The sequence below is a fragment of the Tyto alba genome, unplaced genomic scaffold (assembly GCF_018691265.1).
Source record: "Tyto alba isolate M040663 unplaced genomic scaffold, T.alba_DEE_v4.0 Super-Scaffold_38, whole genome shotgun sequence".
In the NCBI taxonomy this organism is placed as follows: domain Eukaryota; kingdom Metazoa; phylum Chordata; class Aves; order Strigiformes; family Tytonidae; genus Tyto; species Tyto alba.
In genome coordinates, this window is record NW_024881313.1 from 2,362,692 (window position 1) to 2,387,093 (window position 24,402).

Sequence of the window (24,402 nt, forward strand, 5' to 3'; positions counted from 1 at the left end):
TACTGTGCAGGTATATATCTAGTTTTGAAAGGACTAAATATAAATCAGGTCTTGATTTAGTCACAAATAAAAAGGCAACATTCTAGCTTTTTTTAAAGCACTCAGTGACAATTTTTGACTTATCTGATGACATGAAATTGAAGAATAAAGCATAGAGCCAAATGAACCATAAGAAACATGAGTTGTGGGAACATGACCTACCTTCAGTCACTGTTTCCCTCTTCCTTCTCTAATATGAGAAATTTTTTTTGCAGCTCGCACAAACCATCAAATACATAGTATGATACCCAGCAGATCAGTGGTTTTACCGTTCAGATGGTCGACTGCAGAGCTGAAGCTATTTCAACACCTGTGTGATACCTGCATGGGTATACCAATAGAAGTCACAGATTGATGTGTAGTATTTTTAGACTGTTGTTTGATAATCTAAGTTACTATTTTGCATAGTTAAAGGGATTTGTAAAAGTGTGGAAAAGTAAAAGGCCGTTTCTTGTGATTTTTTAGCCATTGATTATTAGCAAGTTTAAATTATCCTCATTAAAAAGAAATGAAATTGCATAAATACATCTCTGATAAATGAAGACATTATACTTCAGTGAAATTGTTAAAATCCAAATGAAGAGGGGATTAAATAAAGTAAAAATATTTAACTCATAGAGACTTGAATTTCAGTTTGACCTATGTTTGTTAAAGGCAGATATGTTTGTCATTCTGATGAAGATGCATTTCTTCATACCTTACTGTTGACAGAATCTCACCTACCTTTCCCATTTATTATGTTAATAGTCTACCAGATGTCATATGTCACAGCCCAGTGAAGTTGTCTCTGCCTATTACTACTTTATATATAATGTGCATTCTTGTTTTTCTTTCCTTAATTTAGGAATTTTTATATGCTCTTTGACATCCCCTATTTTATGAGGAAAAGAATAGAGGCAAAATATTTGAAAGCAATTTTAGAAACAGTAGGCTGTTTTCTTCCCATTGTAAATACCATTATGTTAATGTATGCCCTCATGTGGATGGATAACCTGAACCTCATAAAAATGGTCATACATCTTAAAACTCTAGTAAATGTTGATTTAATATATCTAGTTGTGTTGTGCTGTGCAACTTTTTTGAAAATTGTTGGCTTCAGTGAATAGATACATAGATAAGTGCTAATAATATATTAATATATAATAAATAATAAATATAATACATATAATAATAGTAATATATCATAAATATAAATTGATACCTGTAGTGATAAGAGTAACAGACGTCATAACTCCTTACCTAAAAGATAAAACTGGCAAATATTCTTTTTCAAGATAGTTATCTAAAAGACAGGATAGTCTCGTGTATATATGTACAGATACATGCAGAGTCAAAACAAGTTTTGGCAGAGATACAGAAAACCCTCTTCTGATTCACAGCCCTTGAGCTTTGGTGGGACTGGTCTTCAGGACTCATCATTAAAATTGTGGTATTGTACATCCCTGTGTGTTAAAACTATTGAATATACACCACTCTTGTGATGATAGAAACATCACATTGCAGAAGTAGTAGAGCTACTTGGAACCACAGCCAGATTTCATTAATTTTTTTGGTAGTTGGGGAACTAGCACTTATCAATTGTATTGGAAAATGTTATTTCCATAGAAAGCTTTTTGCTTAAAAGGTTCATATTTTGGGAAGAGTGTGTTTTCTACAAATGTAAGCAGTGTTCATTTTGTGTTATGTGCTAGCAGGGACGGTCAATTTGACTTTTATTTCTTCTGTTTTGTTTTTATGTTTGTGCTGTTTGGGTTTTTTTGTATTAAAATAAAGGTAAAAGTGCCCCCAAGATCTATAGATTTTGGTGATTTTCTTTGTCCAGAGCAACAGCAAGAACATGCAACCATCAGCAATTTCATGTAGTTTGCTTCCTTATATTTTACTGTGGAATTGTTGATGCATAAGGTTAACTATTTAATGAAATCGGTTTTGTTCTTCTACAGTAATATTTTAGATGAAACACTGAGTTCTTCTCAGTACATTCCTGAAGGGATCACTGCAGTCCTTAAAGCTGCATTATATAGTGTTATATAGATGAATATGACAAAAGCCAACATAGGAGTCTTATGCTTGAAGTAGAGAAAATCAATATGAAGCCTGATGTTTTTCTTTTACATTTGCAATACCTGTGCAACCAGAATTGACCAAGGCTCAGAATATTTGAAGTTAGACTGTCCTATAAAAAACACATTTGAAAAAACCTAGGTCGCTGTCAGAAATCGGTATTGTTCTCCTGAAGTTTCTTTCAAAATGAGTTTTTAATTTCTCTTTTTGAAAAACATACTTTAATTTGTATGTCTTTCAAAGACTGGATTTTTTCAAGTGGCTGTGTTTTACTTTCAAAATGAAAGCAGAGGAGTAAATTAAATTGTAAAGATTAATTATCTGTAAAAGTAAAACAGAAACTTGATATGTTCAGAAGGTACCCCTCTTGTTGAAATGATCATTCTTCAAACGCCCATCTTCATATAATGAAAATTAGAGGAGAGAAATTTGTATAAAATAGCCGATTTCTTAGGTTCCCCCCCCTTCTCAAATGAAGCGAAAAGCAGTCCTGTTACACTGAGCCAAAAGCCAGACTTGAAGCACAGAAAGGAACCTTTTACTCTTAAGTTGAGAACATTTTTCTAAGTGAGCAAAGCCAACAGTACTCAATATTTCTGCCTTTCTATAGAAGAGACAACTGTAGCATTCAAACTGATTATAATAATGAGGCATCAAACAAGAATATCTTTAGGCTGATGGAGCAAATATGGAATAGTTGATGTGCTGCCTGCACTTATGATTTCAGCACTTAGACATTATTTGAGGATTTAAGCACTTTCTTCAATCTTCACCTTTTCAAAATGGAAGCAGTAGCTCGTTTAATTAAAGGTGAAATAACCCTCGGTTTGGTCTCCTTACAGCCCATAATGCCAAGTAGACATATATACTTAAATTTCTCATAAAAGTGTAAGTCTGAAATAAAAGAAGCAGCTGTCATAGCATTTAGAAATAATTCTACTATAAAGTTTTGTTTTATTCTTGCAGTCTCTGCTCTGTCTTCTAGAGCTTTTTATGTTCTTGTGATGATAATATAATGACATAATTTTGAATTCTTCCAAAATTCCAAATATGGTCAAATTTATGACTGTATTGTGATTATTGCTCAATTCTTTATCTGGATGTGTGTTAAATAAATACCAGTAATACTTATGGTTGGGGATAATTTTCAACATGCTCAGCACTTAGTTTGCTAGTATTTGAATTAGCAGAATATACTTTTTAAAGTAGAATCATTAACTTCATATAAAATGAGCAATTTTCTCAGTTGTGTAATCCTACCTTTTTTTTCCAAAATGACTTAATAATATTTCATACTTGATCAGCTTGCGTGCTGGTTACTGCTTTGGGTAAATATTTGTAGTTTACCATTTGTTTTTCAGTATCAAGATCACTTCAGTTCTAAATCCAAAGAAGAAACAGATATACAGATTTATTTTGGTTTTGGTTTTGTCTTTTTTTTTTTTTTTTTTTTAATCTTGCATTCTGTCTGTATTTCACTCATTCATTTTCATTTGACTGGGCTAGATAAACCAAAGTAAGAACTATGGCTTTGTATGCAAGCTGATAATAACCTGTAGATGAGGTTAATTTGATTGTGAATTAATATCATAAAAAACCCACCTGAATTTTAACTGTTATTAAATAAAATATGCAATTCACAAAATGCTACCTTTGTCATTCATTCAAAAACTATACTTACTGTAGTATCAAAACCAGCAGATTTACATTTAATATCCTTTAAAATATTGCCTAATCCCTGGACACTTTTTACTGAGAATGGGTATAATCTCATGTGTTGTGTAATTTTACTAATTTTAGCTGAAGTCATTCCTTTGCCTTATCAAAGTCAGCTCAACTACAGGGAGGTGTCCTTAGCTGCAGTAGTTGTTGCCTCCTGAGCAGAACTCTAGCATTACCAGTTCCTGACAGCTGCAAGCCAGCCTCTGGGCATCTTGCTAAATTTTCAAATGTAATTATACAGTAGACTTCCTTTAACAAATTCTGTGTTCCCAGCTATAATTATAACAGCTCTTCTTGCCTCTAGCCTGTTCCTTATCGTACAACCCACCTCCCTATCTCCCACTGCTGGCTAGTGTTATCCAGTAGAGCTGATGGATCTAGAAAAGCAGAGCTTATTCTCTCTATCCTCACTAGGATGGTTTCATCAGTACAGAAGGTCCATTTCTTCTGATCCACTACACTGAAATGGCATGTCCCATAAAGCTGAAGATTGTTCTCTTAGTTCACAGAACTGTTGATTATCTTGCCACTTCCTTTTTGCAAACAATTTTCCATTGTTATTACAGGACATCAGGTAAGGAATTATTAAGAGCTATCCATTAAATAACTGAAGAAGCCAGCACGGGGAAAGGAGGCCTTCTAAAACCACTTCGGTTTTGTGTTGTGTAATTCAGGATATAATTTCTTTAACTGTACTATTTCTACATTAGGTTTTCATATACAAAGCTGTTCGTGATCCTTTTAAGGGCACACATGTAACATGAAAATAAAAATGATCAGTGATGCATTTTTTCTTCCATGAAATGCTAGGTAATTTTAGCCAAAAAATAATAAAACAGGAAAAGTTACCCACAGATGTGCTCAATCTGGTATTGGCTCATGTTGAGGAAATTTAAAAGCAACTACACAGCGTAATAATCTCTCCACCTGTCTGGTAGCAAGGGAAGTTGATGTGATCGTTTTGAGTATGGGAGTTTGAAGATAGGAGGAGGTAAGTGAAAGAGCTTATGCTGTTGAAGATTCCCAGAGGCAGCCTTCCTTTTTCATCAGTCTCTCACTGTGGCTGCATGTGGCAGGAGGACTGGTATTAGAGAAATGAAAGATCACCGATTACCATCTTTTTCAGTCTATCCTGCAGCAGGATCAAGTACATTGATCAAACCTTTTCTTGAGAAGCTTCAGTGAGTGAAATACCCCAGCACTCCTAGAAGTCACACTCCCACTGACTTTTCATAGTTTGCCTACACGTTTCTAAGAATTACGATGTCTAAAACAGCATAAAACACTGTAAGAAATGGAAAAAAGTAAATATCAGCTCTTCACATGCATGTGAATGCATGCATGCACGCTCTGACCCACGTACACATCACATGCTTGCCAACATGTTTCAGTGAGATGTATTTTTGAAAGATAGCACAAAATTTACTCTTTCGATTTGTATTATTCTCAATCCATTGATTCCCTGTGTAATGTTTTATAGCTGGTTCATTTTGTATTCATGTCTATGATGCATCTTTTCTAAATGTAGCACTTTGGATTTGTCTTTGAACCACCTTGTTGATTTATGACCATATCTCCCATTTTTCAAAAGCATTCAGAAATCAGATCTTGTCCTCCGAGCTGCTGCTGGTTTCTTCCAGCATGGCATTCTCTGCTGATTTTATAACCACACTGCCTTCGAGTCACTAGAATTCTTATGAAACTACCAGACAGAAACAGATCTAAACAGATGTCTCTGGGATCCATTTGAAATGTATGCCCAGTTTGACAGAGCTGTTGAAAATCTCTTTGCAAGAGCAACTGCTCTCTGATTTCAATCATTTTTGTGTCTAGCTTATGGTGATTATGTCTGGACACTATTTTGTTACATTGACAATGACAATGCAGAACATGTTTAAAATCTCCCTAATCTCAAGCTTGTATCACATCTACTGTTACCTCTCATCCATGAAGCCAGTTAGCGCCCTTCGAGTGAAGTAATTCGCATGAGTTTGAAGGGATCTATATTTTTTTCTTTATCTTACTATATCTTCTTCTAGAAATTTGATTGTGCAATAATTGGTTCTAAAAGTTTTTCAGGTTTTAGTGGTGGACTGGAATTTTTAAGTGGGACTTGTCCCACCTGCTGGTACAGGAGAGAGCTCGTTCTAAATTTTATAGTTTTGGGGTTTCTTTTCTACTTTTAAAAATTTTCTTTATTTGGAATGAGACAACAGATCCTACTCTGTTATGTCTCTTCCTCCATAATTTTCAGTATGACTCTTTTCAGGTTTTTTTTTTCATTCATTTTGTTATGTTTTTTCTTCTTCTTGTTTGTAGCAACCGTTACGTGTGTCTTGTATTGTTGTAGGTTCTCATTGATCACTGATACAGAACATGGATGAAAACTTTTTTCTAGTGAGACAAGCTGACAGAATGTTTAGAGGAAATTTGTGTTGGTTTTGCTTCTTTTGTAACTTCAGAAAGGCACGGTTAGGCTCTTATAGCATTATGATTTCCAAGGTTACAATCAGAAAATTAAGTGTTCTTTCGTCACATCTTACGAACTAGGTGGAATGGGAGTAAAGAGGTCAGTTCCAAAGGGAAATGAGATGAAAAATTTTGCTTGCGTAAAGTTAGCAGTGATTACATACTAAAACCATCATTCTAGCCTTTTGAACCACAGGCCTTTAAAATGGGTTGAGGAAACTCATGGGGGGGGACTCCATCTCAAATTGTTACTTCAAAACATTTTACGGAAATATTTTTATCCTGAATGACTGTCGCTTTGGTATTTGGTATGATGGCCCATGGGCAGCCTTTTTTTGGTGTTTAATAAATTTGTACATAACCACTTAAAATCTGTCATTCATCTGTTCACCTTTTCTTCTTGTATATTGTAAGATGGGGAATTTTACCCTAAAATAAAACTACAAAATTAGGAGCAGTGAAAGCAGGGTGGATTTTTTTTCAGGTCTGTCATATGAGCTGAGCCCTCTTGCCCACCAATAAAGAGTGAGGACAGGAGCCAGAATGTTTATACCAATTGATATTGTCTCTTTAAAATTCAGTGGTTTATCTTTTACCTTTCGGTTTGCTTTATAGGTCACTTAATTTTTGTTATTCTTTAGTATGAGCTATGAACACAATATTGCTGAATATGCTAAAATAGAGGTATTATTTTTTAAGGCTGGCATTTAAGCAGACAAAGAATCATCCTTAATGCTGCTGTGATAATAAATAGTACTATAATTGATTGTTGATAGAAACCCTTAAAGTACATTTTTATGGTTGAAATGTACTTTGGGTAAACAGTGTTCAGTTCGCCTATTAAAATAATTCACTATATACCATGGTTTCTTTGAGTATTAAGGAAGTGGGACTTTTCCAACAACAGTAATTGGTTGACACTGCTTGACCTTAATGCAAAGCTACAGTATTTAATGAACAAACGGAGGGAATAAAGTTTTGATAAATAAGGCAATTTTCACGAAACCTTTAGAAATATGCTTGAAGTCTTTTAGTGTTAGATTGACGGTTTTTCCTTTTGTGAAAAGAATAAGTGAATAATTTAAGGCTATATTTCATGTTTTCAGATCTTCATTCTGTCATATAAATAATAGACTGTGAAATGCAGCAGCTCCTGCATTCACAGATTTAATAGAGCTATACAAGTGAGTATCTTACTCAGCTTCTGGCATCTTAAAATGCTGCTATGTGTGTGTGTATACCTGAGAAGCAGTGGAGAAGTGGGACATTCCTAGACTCTTTTCAGTAACCAAATTTCATACTTTAAGCATGCCACATTCGCTATTTTTAAACAATTTCCTCTTAAAATGCTTTCAGTCCAGCTTGATGTTAGTTTTAATATTTGTAGTTTTTAATGCTTGTACAGTATTATGATGGACAGATGTCAAAAAAGTAATATGTGGCTATTCAGAAAGTGTAATCTAAAGTTTACTTAAATGGAAAGACTGTGAGAAGCATTGAGGTTTAGATGCAGCATCGATCTTTGAAACACCATTGAGTCTTGATGAGAAGAGAATCAAATGTATTTACTGAAATAGTGAAATATCAAGGGAATTTATATGATTTGCTACATTTATTCTTATGTAATTTCTTTTTGAGGGAAACAGTATTGAGTGAGGAAGAACACAGAATAGCAAAATTAAGCTGGTTTCTTTTCTTTGTTTCCACTGCCTTTCCCTCCCCCTGCCACGTTAAGTGGCTTTAGTTTAATGTATGTTGAAAGGATAGCGAAATAAGACCTACTGCAAACAAGTGGCAAAGCATTGGGATGTTTTCACGTTCTCAACCTTTCAAGCAGGAGCATCGTTTTAGGACCAGTGGGCCATGGGAAACATAAAGACTCCCTTGGGAAGTATGTATTACTGTGCCTATTTTGTTAGCTGCACAATGTAGCTTTACTGAATACTTCCATTTAGAAGTTTAAGTTAAACTATCTGCATTTTCTTCCTGATACCTCATTCGTTCAACATTGGAGTAACTTTGGTTGTTAGGTTGTTAGTTTCTATTAGCATATGATGAGACTGAACTCTTGCTTTCCTCCATCCTGTGTGGGTATGCAGACATCTATCTACACAAGTAAGGAAAGCTCTGTATTCATATTTTGAAAGCTATTTTCTGTAAATAACGTTCAAGAAGTCTGTCAGGTGGTCTGCCTTTGCCGTGGTATTGATTTCTGTAGTCCCCATGTAGCTTCCAGAAAGGTCTAGTATGGATCCTTGAGACAAAGTGAGCAGTCTACATGAAGGTGTCATCACCTCTGCTGAAATACAATTTTTTCCTGTTTCTGCTTACTGATACTCTCTAGTTCATGTAGTCAAGTTACTTTCTCTCTTACTTTTCAAGAAGAATAATCGTTGCATCTTGTGTCGTTACACAAATCTTAACCCAATGCCGTATTCTGTTTTGTAAATTATTTCAGCAACTAATTCATATCTTAATTTTTTTATTTCCACTGATATAATTTTCTTCATATTCACAGTAAGTCTGTCTTTTATTTCATCTAGTCCAAATGCTTAAAGGGAGAGACAAGCTTTTCCCATTCTCCATACTCTAATTGACTTGTTCATAGCTCAGAAGACATCAGTGCAGGGATAGAGGCTGTTCTGCAGTGTATCTTGTTGCAAACTACTATCACAGCTGTAGGAATAATGTGAAAATCACTGTGCTGCACTGATACGAAATACATTGTCATCACCTCTGTTTTCAGAACTTTATATAGAGTAATATTTTCTATTTCTTTTGCTACATAAACATTACTTAAGCCATTGGTTGGGGATGTTTCTGTTGTTTCACTAATAATTTACAGGATTAGTATGTTAAATATATTGATCTTGCTAAGCAAACCAGTCACTGATTGGATCCAGCTGTGACTGAACTGACTTGTTGTGGTACCTGAGCAATACATTTGTTATTATTCATTATTACTTCAGTACAGGACTATGGTTTTACTGTAGTAAGTCCTCTGCAAATATACATATTCACTGTCCTTTATTTGCAGACTTTGGTTTATTTAAGGGGAAAATGCAGGAAGGAGGGTATAAAAAACAAAAGAAGGAAATAGGAAAACAAAAGAGCAAGGAAAAGCAGTAAAGATACTTTGCTAATGGCTGTGTATAAGTGATGCTGATGGTTGCTTTTAAATTCTGAATTGGCTACTGTTCTTTATTTAGTTAGTGCAGCTTTTTTTGCTTAATTTGTTAACACCTATAGAAATTAGAGCAGTAGTTATGACAAATGGACTATGTAATTTGAAAATTGTGTTTTGTCACATGTTTTAGTCACAAAACCTCGTTGAAATCAATTGTCCCAACATTCACTTAACATATTAATAAGTAATACAGGAATACTCTAAGCCATCTCGAATTAGATATATTACATCTTGTTACAAAATTTAATGCCAGGCTTAATAACTCAAAGTATGCTCTAGAATAAAAATACATTTATATGCTAGTATATTGCAACTAGGAAGCTAATCCAAATTAAAAAAAAACAAAAACAAAAGCAAAAAAACCCAACCAAACAAAAAACTAAACCACTATTTAGTTGGGAGAGTTTAATATACTGTTGTGTAGAGAACTGTGTTTAATTTAATTTCTTAAAAATAAATCCCAAAATTTATTCCATCAAAGTGAGTTGTTTTTTCATAGTTTATTTCTAAATGCAGTTTAATTTGTTTTGACAACATTGGTCAGATTGCAGGAGATATTTGAGTACTTACCTGCAAAATCAGTGTCTCCTAGGACTTTTTTTTTTTTTCTTTTTAATTGTGTCTATATGGTTGTGTTCTTAGGTTTTCTGATGGAAACACTGTAGGAACAGAGTAAAGTGCCAGCTTTTAAAAAAGGGAAGATGCTGTTTCCAACTCAACACTTTTAGCTTTGCATGTTTTTAATAGGAAAAATTGTTTTAAAATAGCAGTTTATTCCATCGTTATATGAGTAGAGTTTAATTATCTCACAATAGTTGAAAAATTCTCCGTGAACATGTTTTGAAGAGAGATTAAAAAAAAAAAAAATCTTGATTTACAAGTGCATTTTGAAACCATTAAAAGAGAGTTAATAAAATATAAATGTCTGATCAATTGTTGGAATTTGATCTGTTAAATTTTTCTTAGAACCATAACCTTGAACATTTTTAGTGTGTGTATAACCAGCTGCAGTGTGCTATTGAATCCTGTACAGTTTTATTAGTAATTAATTAACCTCTTTCTAGAATATTCATCTAACAGCATCTAGTTGCTGAAATTTGTAAAATACATGTTTTTAAAAAGTTCAGTTACAGGAGGAGGAATTGAAAATAGTGCTGAGAAATAGCCAGGAATTGCGTGTTGATGTGAATTTCAGTTTGAATACTGAAGAAGTCATCATAATGCTCAAGTTAAAAATAAATAAATTGAACCAATAAATATATTGAATAAACTGAACCATGTGGACATATTTCACATGTTGTTTCTCTCTCTCCTGTTACATCATTATGTGAAATACTTACTTGACTTAAAAAAAAAAAATACTAGTTTTGGTCACTTGACTTTTTGTTGTATGGAAATTTCCAGAAGTAATCCAATGCCTTAGGTGACTTGGATCCTTTTAGGTCAAACTAAAAATTAAAAATGGTGTTAGTGTTTTTTCATCAAGCATTTTTATTCTCCATCCAAAGGTCAATTCCAGAAGCCTGGTACCTGGACTGCTACTCCAGGTTCCTTGACGCTACTTGACTGTTGAATGTGTGGAGAATATCACTCAAGGACAACTGTCTCCTTTGCATTTGAGCACCTGCCACTATGTGAGTTAATTTTTCTATGTTTTTGTTAAAAAACCAAACACTTGAGTTTGCCTCATTTTCATTAATGTCATAATTACACATTTAGTGTTTATAAAAATTATATTTGTGATGTCTTTCCTGTAGTTGTCCAGAAATTATTTTCTGTAAAATAAAAAAACCCACCATATTATTTTATGAACATAGATGCTTTTCTCCTCACTTTACTACATTACATTTTAAAAGACGAGTGAAAATATTGACTGTAGTATTTGGTTTTAAAAGTGACAAATAACTGTGTTGAAATCTGCTTTCTACAGAACTGCTGAAACATAGCCAGTGTCAGTGGGAGCTTTTCTTTGCTTTCTCCCATAATATGCCCTAAGTCCCGACCTGGAGGGGCAATTCACCATCTAATTCAAACCTCTCCTTACATTAACAACATGGCAGTGTTTAGTAATGATACAGTGTTTGCTGTTAAAGACTTGCCAATTTTGCCTTAAATAGCTAGATTATATTACCTCAATTTGCCATATTCCCTCTGTTTAGTTTGGAATTACCTTGCAAATGTTAAGGTGATAGAATTGTATAAAGGAATTAGGAAGTTGAAGCGCTAGCAATGTAGATGTAGAGTACTAGTATTGGTCTACAGAAAAACACCAGTTCAAGAGATTAAAGGTCAGAAAGTCAATTTTTATAGGAACAATTTTTTGCTTTTACTGACTTCCATCAGTGACTTTAGTTATTTTTCCTTCATACTGCTCTGGATAATTTAAAACCCTTTCCGAAGGGATTTTGTAAGACATATATGTGCTTATGTTTTTGTATGTATAGTTTCTGTACCTTTTAAGTGTAGTTAGTTTTTTCCAGTGTTGCAGTGAAGTACAGAACACTGTGCAGTACATTAGAGCCTATGCATCAGAACAATTTTCATGCCTCACTCAATTCTTAATGTAAATTAGTAGGAACATTGGTTATCCATTTGAGAAATTGAGTTGGTATAAAAATAAAAATGCACTTATGGTGTGTGGTGCTTTGTGTATCATCTTGGGAGTGTTTTGCTGTTTATCTGTCACTTGCATTAGAAAAAGCAGTCACTGGCTGCAGGTGACATTAAAAATTAAAGGTTAACCTCAATTTCTTTACTGACCAGACATGGGGCAGAAAGTTCTTCTGGATGTGTGTGCCTGAATTTTGGAACTGTCAAAAAGAGTTGAGAAGTAAAGACTTGTGCTTTTGGTGGCTTATTCTTGTGCGTGCATGGATGGTTGTATGATACCAACTTTTTCAAGTGTTTAGACCCACTTGTTATAGGTTATACCAAGATCATTTTTCATTTCATCCAACTTTGTGAAATTAAAAAATGAGATGATAATGATATAGAAAATAATTATATTTCATGTGTTTCACTTATTATTCCTAATTTCTTAAACCTCTACTTAAGACCAATAACTTATCTGAAGACAAAATATTTGTAAATGCCAGTTACTTATTTTGCTGTATTTCCCTCTGCTTGGAATTATTTCAGTCTTCTTCAAGATTGATTTTATTTAACACTTTCCAATTTCTTGCATTTCAGATTTTTTTATGTTGACATAATAATGAAACTGATCAAACAAGCTTCACTGTTTGTTGTGGTTTGAGCCTACTCAGCAGCTAAATGCCACACAGCCGCTCACCCACCCTCCCCCCACTTGGGAGTGGGGAGGGAATCGGAGGGGCAAAGGGAGACTCACGGGTTGAGATAAAAACAGTTTAATAACAGTAACAGAATAATACACTGACAGCAGTATCAGTGGGTGATGTGCCATACAGCTGCTCATCACCCGCCAACCGACCCCCGCCTGCTCCCGGCCGGCGATCCCAAACACCAAGGCCCCACAGCCACAGACCCGGGAGTGAAAGCCCCTCTCGGCCCACTCCTGCCTTTATATAGTGAGCACAGTGTCACATGACACGGCATATCAGCCAATCGGGGCCCAGCCCTCCAGCTGTGCTCCCCCCGCCCCCGCACACAGGTGAGGGCACTGGGGCCTGGGGAGCCCCTGGGGTCTCTGTGCTGCAGCACTCCTCCCGCTGCCAGAACGAACAGGAACTCTATTCCAGCCCCAACCAGGACACTGTTGAAATGATTTGTAAAGAAACTGAAGTACTGCATAGCTTTAAACATAGTTCCTTTGACTTCAGGAATAATTAAATCCTTTATAATAGTTGTTAATTGTCTTGCAGCCTGGCTCTAAAGTCTTCATTTTATAAACTGGGTTATGAAACATCAGGAAACATGAACTATATTTTTCAGAGGAAATATCTCAAATAATTAAATACTACAGAAAGTCATAATTTGAAATGCAGTGCTTTCGAAGAAGCAGTCTTCAAGTGATTTTAATGTATTTTCTTACAGTCTGTGGAATAGGTGGCATTTTATAATTTGTCAGTTACTTCCTTTAAGTTCAAATAAACTTCTGTGTCAGTCTACAAAACACTATCTGGTGACTTGCAATCATGTTACAGATGGCATCTTTTCTTAAATATTACAAGAATCTGTGGTTTGTGGAGCAACTAAATTACCCATTTGTTACACTGTTACGCAGCTCATAGAGGTCATCACACATCTGTATAAGCAGAACATTTCAAGCCTTTCAAAAAAACCATCCAACACACGTTCATTGCACTGTTTCTGTTTTTGCTGTTCTTACAGTGTAGGTGGTCCATGCGCCTGTGTTTAATTGATGGCTGTATTGCAGAGATTGGACATATAGAGGGATACCCATAAGCTAAGAACTTTTTTCTCAGATGTAGCAAAACTTGCAGGAGATGGAGCTTCAAAGAATGGAAGAACAGGTCCAGGATGGAGAGTTATTTTGCAAAGCACTAGAATGAAATTATATCAGTTCCCCATAAGGGTACATAATATCACCTCAGGACTAGTAATTCCCATAGCTTTATTTTCAGTAGCTGTTAGGTTCTCCTGGTGAGAAATAGCACTACTGTTTGTTATTAGCCCATTCTCTTCAGACATCCTTTCTTCTCTCTTCATGCCATGTCAGGATTTATCCACTTTATGGAGCTGGTCCTCACTTGACAAAATTGGTAGTGCATCACATCCTTGTTAGTTCAGGTTGCCTTTGGCAGTGATCTTTGTCCGCGGCATCTCCCCTGCCCCTGCCCCCTGAGCCTTCTTTTGGGCAGTGTGGCCCCGAAGCCTGAGCTGGCCTTGGACAGAGCCCAGCCAGGTCTGGCAGAGCTTTTTGCATTGTACTTGGTGCCTTTTTTATAGTTCATTTTAACAGGGAAACCAGCCTCACTAGTTGGAAATCCCAGTACTATGAAAGAACTTATTGCTGCCTTTCAATACTTAAATGGGGCTTAAAAAAAAGATGGAGAGAGACTTTTTACCAGAGCCTGTAGGGATTTAGGCCTTTAGTTTTAAACTAAAAGAGGGTAGACTTAGATGAGATATAAGGAGGAAATTCTTTATAATAAGGGTGGTGAGACACTGGCAGAGGTTGCCCAGGGAAGTTGTGGATGCCAACTCCCTGGAAGGGTTCAAGGCCAGGTTGGGTGGGGCTGGGAGCACCCTGGTCTAGGTGATCTTTGGAGATCCTTTCCAACCCAAACCAGTCTATGATTCTACTTGAGGACAGCAACTTCTTGCCTTTGCTGTTACCTGCTTACTATTAAGTATTTCTCTTTAATATAGTTTCATTATATGTCATCTCTTCTGCATTTTGTTGACCTTCAAACTTTTGCAGAAGCATCACAGTGGTAACAAGGGGTGTTTCTATAACCTGATCAGAAGACTTTTATTTGTGGGTTTTTTTCAGTAAGAGATGACTGCTAACTTAGGTGATCCTAAATGCTAATCAGAATTGGTTAAATAAGAATTTGTTAAAGTCATTCTTAAAAGATTAAAAGTGGCAGCCCTAAGTGCTTCTGCATGAAGAAAACCATGGAGGGGAGAAACTGTTGGGATGCCAGTGGAGTATATTTAAAAACAAGATTGTAGTGATATTCTGGTGTGTTTGAAGTGATCCTCTTCCCATAGATGTGACTATCACAGGCAGCTGCCTATGATGTATTCAGAGCTGTGATAATGTTCCAGTAAAGTTTTAAAGAAAAAAAAAAACAAAAAACACTTCCTAAATATTGGCTTCAACTTCCCTTGAGGGGGAAGGGATGTTATTTCATGACCATCCTTGGCTCTCTTCATTTCCCTCTCCTCCTCCCAAGAAGTACTGTGGGACTTACAGAATGCTTTGCTTCTAGGACAAATTCTTAAGGATGTTCGCAGAATTTTAGTGCTTTTTACTCTTAAGTTACACTGTTTGAATGTCCGAACATAGCCTGAATGATACTGTCAGGTACCAGTGTAGATGGCAACCATGTACAGTTGGAGTCCAGTATTAGGGACTGTATCTCCAATGCAATTAGCAGCGTTTCTCAACTGTTGTTGTGACTGGCCAGCATTTGTAATTATATGGAAAGCAGATGAATAAAGGCAAATTAAAGTGACAGTGATGACCAACTGCCCACTAATTTAAGACCCTCAGCATATTGCTGGGTGTTATTTATTCAGTGAACACATATATTAAATATATAACTTTATACATTTCCTTAAGGTAATAGAAGCCACAATAGCCAGCAGTTATTCTTTATTATCAGTGCTTTCTTGTGTTTGAATAAATCAGTATGAAACTTTATCTAAAACTCAGAACTTTCTGTGGAACTTCATGTGTTTTTTTTCAAGGTTGCACTGAGTGGTGTACAGGACATGACTTCATATTAAACACTTTCTTTGAGAACATAATGTTTCTACAGCTTTACACTTTTTAAAGGAGGATTAAAATCTTGCCACCAACTTTTGCAGTAGTTCTCTCAATGTTATGTGTCTGATCCTGTAAGATCTTTTCTAATAAGCATTTATTTAATCAGCATTGATTCTGGTACAAATGGTTGGACTAGATTTAGGGGAAATGGATGAATGTTGTTTTATTATTGTTCAGGAGCATGCATGCCTTGCAGTATTGAGGTCATGCAGAAGGTTACTTGTATCTTGAAACTTGGCTTATTTCTCATCTTTGGCAAGGGAGTTGTAGATCATTTGCAAGGATTTCTCTATATTATAAATGCTCAAACTTTGTCTTGGGATACTAGTCTAGATTATTTCAAAATCCCAGAAATATACTCCAACCTAGAGCCAAGAAAATATTGTCATTCTCATGTGACTGTCTGGCAGAGGGGAATAGAGGGTAGAAAAGGAAGAAAACTCTTCTTTTTAGGTGAATGTATTCTTCCCATAAAATGTAACAACAAAAACTAGATCAAGACACTCTTTCTTAGAGACACTGGTACCATCTGACAGGAAAGTGATTTTAATGAGCTTTAAATCCAGAAGCAGTATCTTTAATTGTATTTTGGCTTCAAAAATTTAAGAAGGCATTTACTTTGTAAAAAGTAAGTTTGACAAAAATAAAGGAAATGGCTAAATGTGTAAGTTGTGAATCAGTATCTAGTTTTGTCTAGCCAGGATTTACTGCTCCAGTTGAGGGTATTTTATAGTGTGAAACTTTGACCTGGATGGATAGTGACCAGGTAGGTGACTAGTGACCAACTAATTGTATATCTGTATTCATTTCACATATTAAATGCATTTTGATGAATGAAGTGTAAATGTTGAATGAGTTTGTGGTTATTTTGCTTTCTTTGAAGAACTGTGGTAAAAGCTGCATATAATACTTAGGCAGTATTCAAATAGTTTTCAGCATCTTGTTTCTTGTGACTATTTTAATTTTTGTAATTCGTGCTGAGGTTAGTTTAAGGTTTCAGTATTTTCCCTGCAGCAAATATTGGAGAGCTGTATTAGATTGACTTCACTGTTTCCTGTACAAACAAACTCCTCAAGTTTGGGAAGGTCTCCTCAACGTCCCTGAAGGTTTTGCTGTTAAAAGTCCCGCAAAATAACTGTCCCTTTTCACCACATTTGTAGAGTGCTGAGCTGAAGGGATTCCTGTTTGGTAACCATTATTCAGACCAGTGCAGCAGTGATACTACTACTGACTTCCCTTTTGCCAGTCATTCAGCTGAAACTTAGGAAATTTAGTACTTTACACAGAAAATAAATTGGTTCAAGTAATTGTGGAAAGGGAGGTGATGTTTAGTGGAAGAGATAGTTTGATGGTTTGGGTCATTGAGTCCCTACATTCTCCACTTGCCAAACTGAAACTTAAATTTGAAATCCTTTTAGATTAATTTCTGTTACATGGCACAAAGAAGAGTGGCCAGAAATGTCACAATTCTTTTAAAGAGTTTCTCTTTGAATGGATATTCAGACCTTGCATTTCAAGTTGAGTTTTCTAATGATTATGTGCTGAGTAACTTTAAAACCAACATAAATAAGCAACAATTTCATTATACGGAGGTCTGATCTGATTCATTTTACGTGCCCAATTTTGCTTCCTTAAGATGAGTAACATTTCTTAATTCACATAGTGGTTCTCAGGTATTAGGGAATGACCTCTTTAAAGATAATGTATGTACCTGAGACTGTGGTAGTTTAAAAGCTGTTTCATTACATATATTTGCATTTGCAGTCTGAAAATGTCATACTAAGCTCTTACCAAAACACACACAAAATTCCTAATTTCAAAATATGTCAGAATATTTGGGCCAATATTTGACAGTTTTTCATTCTGGAAGCATAGGTTTTTTGAGTCAGATTTATGTATTAGAAGGTTGAAGAAAATACATGGCTGACCATCACCGAAGTGTACATAGAAATACAGTTTTTATGTGTAGGTGTATATGTGTTAAGATAGGTATAAGAGATGACTATTCTTAACTGAAAAGTTCATTTTCCACTCTGAGGATCTTTAAAAATTATTCTACCCATTCGGTGGATTAATAGCTTAGTTAATGCAAATTTATATTTTGGAGTTTTTCATTCTTGTGTAGCATCTGTAAATGTGTTCCCCAACTGTACATGCAGGCCTGTAATTAACATCGTGTTTTCATGGTGTTTTGTCAATGAATAGCAAAAAATAGTATTTATACCAATGGGGAAAAAAATTCATTTTCATCAGCAATACAGTCATTTGATTTTGGTGGGGTTAAAATATAATATTGATGTGAATAATATCAATATAATATCAATGCAAAATTTGGTTTCTGTTACCTTCTTAGAAACCTCTGTAGGTTTTATGCACTCTGCGTGAGCAGTGAGGTGTAGTTCAGCACCCTGTCTATACAGGGGTAAGATCAATTTAGAAACAATGCATTCTTTCCTTCTACAGAAGATCTGTACCTCTCTGATCAGGGCACTTAGTTTCTTTATTTTTCATTGCTGTTTTCTCTCCATGTAATGTACATAGGAAGTTAATGATGAAAGAGTAGTAAAGTATTCATTGAAACTGAGAATTACAGTATTTGCAAATGTAAAATCATAATTTACATAAATGTTATAGTCAAGAACATTATGAATGTAAATATGCCTTCATCTATTCTCAGCCTTATAATGACATTCATTGTCCAGTGGGAGATGAAGAGTGATGTTGAGACTGCCGTTTAACCTATTATAGCAGCCTAAAAAAATTAAATAGCCTTGATGTAAATATGAGGTGGGAAAAGAGTATTAATCTCCATTAAGTGACATAAAAAACCATGGTAAGAATAACAGGCGGGTAGGTGTGCATTAAGCAGCGAGATCCCTAAATTCGGACTCTAATTATAAGCACAAGGACAATTGCCTCCCACATACTTAAACTGTTATGAGTTTTTCAGACAGAAAATATGCTTCACGGTTTTTCAGGCACCAAATATGGATTTTCTTCTGCATTCTTTTTCATCTGACACATGATTCCTTCTCCTCTGCTAATAAATGACTGCCTAATACTAAAAAGCTCAGTTCTTTATGCTTTCCTTGGTACAATTGGGTCTTTAGGCATTTTTTTTTAGGTCTCATAACGATGCAGAGGAAGTCCTACCCATTTTATGGTGCCATAAGCAGGTGTTGCACCATTATATTCAGATTATCTGGGGCACTTACTTCAGCTTTGATTTTTGTTTAATCATTTCAGCTTCATATTAATGTTATGTAGACCTGTGGATGACCAGTGGTTGATTAACCTATTGCACCACATAGGTCATTCTTTCATTGTTTCTTGATAACGTATTTTTGCAAAGATAGATAACATACTTGCATCCTTTCATAAAATTATTTTTATGTTACATTAGATAAAGTAATTTTTTCATATTGAGTAATTGAAGAAAAGTATGACCCATGCAATCAAAACTGAGAACAGAGTTGGTGTGTAAAACTGTCTTTTAAAGTTAATTGCGCATTACAGCTTATTTAATGTTAAACTGCTTTCAGTGCAGGAGAGATCATTTTCATTATTTAGCTGTTTTGTCTTTGACATAATACAAGATAGAGATTGAATTTTTTTTTTTGGTCAAAATCATTACTTTACCTTTAGCTTGATATTTAAGATACAAAAGGAGATGCATTACGTCCCTAGCTAACCTGATGTCATAATGACGATGTTGTATTTCTAGACCAAATTTGCCTGATTTTGTTTTTCAATAATTGTGTCTTAATATCATTCTCTATGTTTAATTGGAGAGTTATAGACTATTACAGCTTTTCCACACGTAGTAAGTTGTGATCTTAATCAAGTCACTGCTAATCTTATAATAAATAAACTAAATGTACTGATCTCATATCTCTCTCTCACACACACATAACAACGAGAAGGTTTTCCTGATTGTAATTCTTGTAATTCCTTTTTGGGCCTCTTTAATTTCAACTTTCTTTTAAATTAAAGATACTAGGCCTGGTTGTGGCATTCCAGTGATGCCATATGTGCAGATAATTTCAGGTCCTTAGTACTACCATATATTTCCCTGTAATGCACCCAGGGATTGTTTTTAGCTTCTTAGCTACAGCAACATAGTAAGAGCAAAAAAATCAGTAGGTTATTTACTATGACTTTTAAGTTCTTTAGGGATTCACTGCTTTCTAGGATGTAATCCTCCATTTTATGTGCCTTGTTTTGTATGTTCTTAAGGTAAATAAATGAAAATAATGTAATTTCTACTCTGAGATATACCTAATTTATGCAGCTTATTGGAAGGATTTTTGCTTCTTTTGGTCATAACAGAGCTTCAGCTTTTCCCATAACAGTGAAGAGTCAGTTGCCAGGTTTTATATGTATTTTGTGTGATTGATATTTTAAAAGAGACAATAAAGGGGACTTCACAAAGCATTAGAGCATTAATACAGCACAAAGAAGGCTTATAATGTATTTAGCTTTTGCTGATACCTAATGATACAGCAAAAAAGCACTCTTCTACAAGGCTGCTTTTAAGATCCAAGGGAACCAGAGGAATTGTTAAGAATAATAGATGGCATACCTTGGATTAATTTTTTTTAAATTTGTTTTTAGGAGTAGAAGCACAAAAATCCTATCTTTCTCTTTCTTTTAGGTATGCTGCTTATTTATCTTTTAGTAACTTGTAATTTAAGATCACAGTTATTAGGTGTATTTCTGCATTTTATATATCGCTCCCAGATGCTACAGTATTAGTTTTTATCACTGCATATTTTATGAAATGTCAGCCTTCTGTTGGCTGTTCACGCAGCATTGTTAGTGATCAAAGCCACAACATAAAGGAGAGGAATCTAAACAGTTGGCTTATCTTTGTCCTTCATTGTGACACAATACCATAAAATTACTTTACTATATAAAAGGCAAGCAAAGCTTCGTGTAGCACACTCTGTAAAGGTGAACTTTTTGTTATGCTCAAAAAAATAGATAAACTCTTGTTGGTGACATTTTCTGTAAGGAAAGTAAAGTTAGCAATGGTATCTTTTAAGTTTGGAAAAAGTTTTCATCTTTTGCTTTCTTTTTAAAGCACAGTGTTATTTTTTGATATTAAAATATTATTATAAATCTTTCCATTAAAACTTTTTGAAATGGAAGAAATGTTGTGCCCTTTAGAGTAATCTGTGTGATGTGTTTTGGAGCTTCTCTGGGATACAATTAGTCAAGGCATGCTGTCTCATTTGAAGAGTGATGATTGGGAAGATAATAGTCTTTACATTATGAAAACTGCAGGTGATTATCAAGTATATTTGGCTTTTGTTTTGGTTTTTCATGTGTGAGATTATTTTGAGTTTGTCTAAATTTCTAGTTAAAATATCAGAACAAATACCAGTCAGTCCTCATTTTTCTGCTTACCAAAGTGAGTTGTGTATCAGAACTGAAGTAATAAAGTAGGAAAAACTCTACAAGCTCTGGAGATATTCTATAGGAATAAAAATCTTGAATGATTTTGATCAGCTGTTGTGTATGCCCTGCACAGCAGTTGGTTCAATCAATTTTATGTGTTGGGATGGTTTTATTAAAACGAGCTGCTGCTTTCACTAAATCATTGTAAAGATGCTAGCTTGGTATATGCTTTTTGGGGACCTGCAGCTTACCAATGCAGTCTCTCAATATAAATGTGTTTAAGTCAGCTCACCAAGAGGCTGGGCTGAATTAGTGACCCCCTTACAATGTGGAATATTTATCAGAGTGGGACTGAACACAAAAAAGAAAATACAGTCTCATACTGTGGTAGCGGTGGGAAAAGTAAAAGAGCAAAAGTATTTCTGTCATGTTGTAGAGGTCAAAGGCAGGCATGATAGTAAACAAAGCTCTGGACAGTATCTCTTAAAAAAGATGATGATGCAAACAACTTGACAGAACATGTTTATTTGTCTTTCCAACTGCTCGTATCATCGTGGTTTTCAGTAGATTGTATGTTGTATGCATGTATTCTCTCACGGAGTGTGACCATATTTGATAGACACTTCAGAGGTTTTGAACAAACTAACAGTGGCATTTTTCTACATGGCATTGTGATCAAGATGGCCACATTCATCCATTTTTACTTGATGTTATGATCGAGATGGCCACATCAAAACATTTTTACTGAAAATCAGGCATCGGAAGAGGTTGCTCTCACGAACATTCAAAGGTTTTACTGCTTTTTAATGTGCTTTGAAAATACAGCACGTAGGAAACAAATTTCTGTTGAGTTAAGGTTGAAGATGTTTAGTATATCAGAAGCATTAATTAATTATTGTCAATCAATTACTTTGAAAAGTAGAAGTTGGGAAAACAAAAATTCTGACAGTAGTAGGTAGTTAATCCATCAGCTACCTGATAGTAGTGTGCAGGTCATCCTTCCTGTATGATTACGGCATCACAGAGTCTGCGTAACTTTCTCTGTCTCCCCAGACTTGCTACGAGCATCAAGTTTATGATCCTTCTCCTACCCCACACAACTGAAGGGGCTGAACATTCAAAACCACAGACCTATTCTCCATCTTGCTCAGTTAAGGCCTTTTTGTAATCTGTTTCTGTTCTGGTTTATTGAAGAAGTAGGTCTCCTATTGCACATTTTCATCCACCGGTTACCTGAGAAGGTGGATTTTACATGTCTTCTATCCAGTGGGATTCTGATTTGCTGAGGAAGGCAGAAAAATCTCCAGCCTGACCTGGCTGTGTTGAAGGATTTGAAGTCACCAGAAAGATTGCGATGCTTATAGCAAGCTTACTGTCTACAGCAGGAAGAGCTGTGTTCCTACAAAAGAGAGATGTATGAGGTTGCATAAGCAGTCCTTTAGGTGCTTGAGAACCAGGAGGCCAAATATTTTGGCACTTCTTCATGAAAGTCCATAAGTAATTTAGGTGAATGTGGGGAGAGGGCAGAAAGGAATGAAGGCAGTCTTTAAAGAGACTGAAGTTATTTATCCTCTGCTGATCTTAGTATCTTTATCAGAGGTTTCAAAAATCTGTAGTTGGAAGGTATTTTGTTCAGGGCTCATTTTTATTTGTACATCTGAGACTGCTTCAAACAACTGATAAGATAAACAGATGCTTATGACACTTAAGAGCTGGAAACCTACAAAGCTTATCAAAGCAAGTTCTCATACCTTCACACTAGTGAATCTCTTCGATTCCCTGACCAAGTAGTCATGCACAGCTTTCACATATCCACTTGCAAACCTAATATACACCGGTTGCACAGTCGAGTCAAGTCTCGATGAAGCATTAATACATAGTTTGAAAGATGTGATACTTGTTTCTGTGATTGGTGCTCTGTGGTGCAGTTTCAGTCTTTGCATGAAGAGGTAGTATAAAGAGGGGATGACAGCTCTTTGTTAATGTACTGGATATGATCAAGGTAGCTTGGTGCCATTTAACCTGTTATTATTGAATCTTGATGTGCACTCACGCATCTTACATGCTTTGGGAAATTAATTTCACTTTACAGATACGTTGTATGTACGTATGCTCAAAATATTTTGTAGATTGGTCCTACAATTTGTGACCATGTAACATTATTTCTGTAGAAAAAAACTTCTATAACAGTTTTGACCGCCTTTCCCAGCTGGCTGCAGAGGCAGTCTTTACTGGGTAAATGAATGCAGCGGTTTGTTGAGCTTGCTGACAATGCTAGCACCAGCAAACCCAAAGGTTTTTCAGCCCTTTGTTAATGCACAGTTATCCTCAGATCTCCAGCCTGAGGGTTATAAATGTAACTGACAGAGAAAATTGAGTCAAATTCATAGTCAGAAATTACTTAATAAGATATAAATTGTTAGTTTGGACTTGAGTCGCTGTCGATGAAAATTGTGTTTCTGAAATGTAGCTATATGAGTTTACACAGGGGATATCACAGTGCTTTTACCTATGGGATACAGTAGTCAGATTGCTGTTTGGCACTGCCGAGAGCTCAATGAAAGTGAGCAAGTGCTTATAAACAAAATTGTATATAAAAGATGTTATACTGCAGCCACATATTTAAGAACTTCATGTTGACCCCATCCTCTCTTACTAGCACCAAGCTAAATTATTTTAAAACACTTGCATTAACATTTTTTTTGTGAGCGTGTGCCTCTGGGCACAACTGACGAAGGGAAAAGTCAGTGAGATTTCTAGGAAGCTGTCTTCAGTATACCTTTTTATTTAATATGCAGATTAGTATTAATGATGAGCACAATGGGAACGGTGAATGATGTTTCACCTTCAAGAGTTAAGTTGCTTTCATGGTAACAGTAGAATAATTCAGATCTTTTCAAAGCTAATGAAGTTTTAGTTCAGAATTTATTGGTAAAATGTGAAGTATGACTGCTAAAGACACTTTTTGTTGAATACAGAATCTCAAGTATGGCTTAAATGGAAGCTGTTAGAAAGTCCTCTAACTCAACATTAAGCCAAGTCATATGGTGCCATCTTCCCCTCCTGTTTTTTCCCTGAAAACATT

At 35.3% G+C, this 24,402-nt stretch overlaps 1 protein-coding gene across 4 annotated transcripts in view; it reads left to right on the forward strand.

Annotated features, from left to right (window-relative positions):
* Nucleotides 1-24,402, forward strand: part of TBC1D5 (TBC1 domain family member 5) — a 322,975-nt gene that overhangs the window by 55,078 nt on the left and 243,495 nt on the right. For 3 of the 4 annotated variants that reach the window (XM_032991381.2, XM_032991382.2, XM_032991384.2), the window contains exon 3: nt 10,990-11,115. The exons of the other annotated variant lie outside the window; for it this stretch is intronic. The gene's annotated coding sequence lies outside the window, so the exon portion shown is untranslated. The remainder of the gene's footprint in view (nt 1-10,989; nt 11,116-24,402) is intronic. 4 annotated transcript variants of the gene reach the window in all.